This window comes from Rhinopithecus bieti, unplaced genomic scaffold (assembly GCF_001698545.2).
Source record: "Rhinopithecus bieti isolate Rb0 unplaced genomic scaffold, ASM169854v2 scaffold_12488, whole genome shotgun sequence".
Lineage (NCBI taxonomy): Eukaryota > Metazoa > Chordata > Mammalia > Primates > Cercopithecidae > Rhinopithecus > Rhinopithecus bieti.
Window position 1 is genome coordinate 89039 of NW_016807077.1, and position 4740 is coordinate 93778.

The following is a 4740-nucleotide window of genomic DNA, read 5'->3' on the forward strand; positions in this document are numbered from 1 at the left end:
AGATTGCTAGACACAAAACTAATGCAACAAAATCATCAGTACTTCTATATGCTGAGAATAAGCAGTTAGACCATGAGATTTTAAAAATATATTATTTGCAATAATATTTTTAAAATATGAAGAACTTGGCTGGGTGCAGTGGCTCATGCCTGTAATCCCAGCACTTTGGGAGGCCAAGGTGGGCAGATCACTTGAGGTCAGGAGTTGGAGACCAGTCTGACCAACATGGTGAAACCCTGTCTCAACTAAAAATATAATTAGCCTGGTGTGGTGGTGTGTGCCTTTAACCCCAGCTACTCTGGAGGCTGAGGCAGGAAAATCGCTTGAATCTGGGAGGTGGAGGTTGCAGTGAGCCAAGACTGTGCCACTGCACTTCAGCCTGGGCAACAGAGCAAGACTCTGTCTCAAAATATATATATATATATGAAGAACTTATAGGGGAAAATTTAACAGAGGATGGGCCATATGTTCAGAGAGAAAATCATAAAACTCTGAGAGATATCAAAGAAGATGTAAACAAAATACACCCTATCATGCACTGGATGATTCAATATTGTGAAGATATCAATTCTTCCCAGTCATTTACATGCTAAATGCAATACCAACCAAAATTTCATCAACTTCATAAAAAAGATTCCAAAATTTAGGTGTAGATGTTCAAATATTCAAAAATAGCCAAGACACTCTTGAAGAACAAAGAGGGAAGACTTGATCTACAAGAAATAAAGACATTATGAAATAATATTAATTGAGGGCCGGGCACTGTGGCTCATGCCTGTAATCCCAGCCCTTTGGGAGGCCGAGGCGGGTGGATCACCTGAGGTCAGGAGTTCGCAACCTGCCTGATCAACATGGAGAAACCACGCCTCTACTAAAAACGCAAAATTAACCAGGCATGGTGGTGCATGCCTGTAATCCCAGCTACTTGGGAGGCTGAGGCAGGAGAATCACTTGAACCTGGGAGGCGGAGGTTGTGATGAGCTGAGATCGCGCCATTGCACTCCAGCCTGGGCAACAAGAGTGAAACTCCATCTCAAAAAAAAAAATTAAAAAAAAAAAGAAATAATACTAATTGAGACAATGAGCATTGGTGCAGGGTGAGACAACTGGGCCACTGAAACAGAATAGACATATTTACTACAAGTCAGAGATGTCACTGCAGACAAGGAAAGGCCAACTTTTGATAACTGGTTCTGGGACAGTGGATATCCATTAAAAGAAACTAATCTTGGCCGGGCGCGGTGGCTCAAACCTGTAATCCCAGCACTTTGGGAGGCCGAGACGGGCGGATCACGAGGTCAGGAGATCGAGACCATCCTGGGAACCCGGTGAAACACCGTCTCTACTGAAAAAAATACAAAAAACTAGCCAGGTGAGGTGGCGGGCGCCTGTAGTCCCAGCTACTCGGGAGGCTGAGGCAGGAGAATGGCGTGAACCCGGGAGGCAGAGCTTGCAGTGAGCTGAGATCCGGCCACTGCACTCCAGCCTGGGCGATAGGGCAAGATTCCGTCTCAAAAAAAAAAAGAAACTAATCTTGACCTCTACTTCATACCATACCTCAAGGTGAAAGACAAAACTAAAAAGCTTTGAACATAAACAGAATATCTTCATGACCTTGGTGGTAGGAAAGGGTTGCTTAAATAAGGCACAAAAAGTACAAACCGTAAAAGAATAAGTTGATAAATATAACCACCTTAAAATTAGGAACTTTTGTTTATCTAAAGACATGATAAAGAAAGTGCAAAGGGGCTGGGTGTGGTAGCTCATGCCTGTAATCCCAGCACTTTGGAAGGCTAAGGTGGGAGGATCACTTGAGCCCAGAAGTTTGAGACCAGCCTGGGCATCATAGCAAGACCTCATCTCTACAAAAATAAGTTTAAAAAAAAAAAAAAAAAACCCTGCAAGGGTAAAACCACCTACTCAAGCCTCAGCCATGGTGGACACCCTACGACACCTAGGTGGTATAGCCTACTACACCCCTAGGTTCCTTGGTATAGCCTATTTCTCCTAGGCTACAAACCTGTAGAGCATGTTACTATACTGAATACTTTAAGCAATTGTAACACAACGGAAGTATTTGTGTATCTTAAGAAATCTAGGATTTGCTGGGAAGATGGCCGAATAGGAACAGCTCCGATCTGCAGCTCCCAGCGAGACTGATGCAGAAGGTGCGTGATTTCTGCATTTCCAACTGAGGTACCCAGTTTATCTCATTGGGACTGGTTGGGCAGTGGGTGCAGCCCACGGAGGGCAAGCTGAAGCAGGGTAGGGCATCACCTCACCCAGGAAGTACAAGGGGTCAGGGGATATCCCCCACTAGTCAAGGGAAGCTGTGAGGGACTGTACCCTGAGGAACAGTGCACTCAAGCCCAGATATTGCACTTTTCCCAAGGTCTTCACAACCTGTAGACCAGGAGATTCCCTCCGGTGCCTATGCCACCAGGGCGCTGGGTTTCAAGCACAAAACTGGGCAGCCATTTGGGCAGACACCGAGTTAGCTGCTGCAGGAGTTTGTTTGTTTGTTTGTTTGTTTCTTCATACCCCAGTGGCACCTAGAACACCAGCGAGACAGAATCGTTCACTCCACAGGCTGGGAGCGGTGGCTCACGCCTGTAATCCCAGCACTTTGGGAGGCCTAGGTGGGCAGATCACAAGGTCAGGAGATCGAGACCAGCCTGACCAACATGGTGAAACCCTGTCTCTACTAAGTAAAAATTAGCCGGGCGTGGAGACGCGCACCTGTAATCCCAGCTATTCGGGAGGCTGGGTCAGGAGAATCGCTTGAACCCGGGAGGCAGAGGTTGCAGTGAGCAGAGATAGAGTCTGTCTCAAAAAAAAAAAAAAAAAAAACAGAATCGTTCACTCCCCTGGAAAGGGGCTGAAGCCAGGGAGCCAAGTGGTCTGGCTCGGTGGGTCCCACCCCCACAGAGCTCAGCAAGCTAAGATCCACTGGCTTGAAATTCTCACTGCCAGCACAGCAGTCTGAGGTCGACCTGGGACGCTTGAGCTTGGTAGTGGGAGGGGTGTCTGCCATTGCTGAGGCTTGAGTAGGTGGTTTTACCCTCACAGTGTAAACAAAGCCGCAGGGAAGTTCAAACTGGGTGGAGCCCACCGCAGCTCAGCAAGGCTGCTATGGCCAGACTGCCTATCTAGATTCCGCTCCTCTGGGCAGGGCATCTCTGAAAAAAAAGGCAGCAGCCCCAGTCAGAAACTTATAGATAAAACCCCTGGCCTCCACAGTGGCTCACGCCTGTAATCCCAGCACTTTGGGAGGCCAAGACGGGTGGAGCATTTGAAGTCTAAGACTAACATGGTGAAACCCCATCTCTACTAAAATACAAAAAAAATTAGCCAGGCGTGGTGACAGATGCCTGTAATCCCAGCTACTCGGGAGGCTGAGGGAGGAGAATTGCTTGAACCCAGGAGGTGGAGGTTGCAGTGAGCCGAGATTGTGCCATTGCACTCTAGCCTGGGTGACAGAGTGCAATGTCTCAAAAAAAAAAAAAAAAAAAATCTCCCTGGGACAGAGCACCTGGGGGAAAGGGTGGCTTGGGCACGGCTTCAGCAGACTTAAACATCCCTGCCTGATGGCTCTGAAGAGAACTCCCAGGACAACATTTGAGCTCTGATAAGGGTCAGACTGCCTCCTCAAGTGGGTCCCTGACACCTATGTATCCTGACTGGGAGACACCTCCCATAGGGGCCAACAGACACCTCATACAGGAGAGCTCTTGCTGGCATCTGATGGATGCCCCTCTGGGACGAAGCTTGTTCCAGAGGAAGGAACAGGCAGCAGTCTTTGCTGTTCTGCAGCCTCCAGGGGTGATACCCAGGAAAACAGGCTCTGGAGTGGACCTCCAGCAAACTCCAGGAGACTTGGAGTAGAGGGGCCTGACAGTTAGAAGGAAAACTAACAAACAGAAAGGAATAACATCAACATCAACATCAACAAAAAGACGTCCACTCAGAGACCCCATCCGAAGGTCACCAACATCAGAGACCAAAGGTAGAGAAACCAACGCAAAAGGCTGAAAATTCCAAAACCAGAATGCCTCTTCTCCTCTAAAGGATCACAACTCCTCGCCAGCAAGGGAACAAAACTGGACAGAGAATGAGTTTGACGAATTGACAGAAGTAGGCTTCAAACTCCTCCGAGCTAAAGGAGCATGTTCTAACCCAATGCAAGGAAGCTAAGAACATTGAAAAAAGGTTAGATGAATTGCTGACTAGAATAATCAGTTTAGAGAAGAACATAAATGACCTGATGGAGCTGAAAAACACAGCACAAGAACTTCGTGAAGCATACGCAAGTATCAATAGCCGAACTGATCAAGAAGAAGAAAGGATAACAGAGATTGAAGATCAACTTAATGAAATAAAGAGAGAAGACAAGATTAGAGAAAAAAGAATGAAAAGAAACAAACAAAGCCTCCAAGAAATATGGGACTATGGCCGGGCGCAGAGGCTCAAGCCTGTAATCCCAGCACTTTGGGAGGCCGAGACGGGTGAATCACGAGGTCAGGAGATCGAGACCATCCTGGCTAACACGGTGAAACCCCATCTCTACTAAAAAATACAAAAAACTAGCTGGGCGAGGAGGCGGGCGCCTGTAGTCCCAGCTACTTGGGAGGCTGAGGCAGGAGAATGGCGTGAACCCAGGAGGCAGAGCTTGCAGTGAGCTGAGATCCGGCCACTGCACTCCAGCCTGGGCAACAGAGCAAGACTCCATCTCAAAAAAAA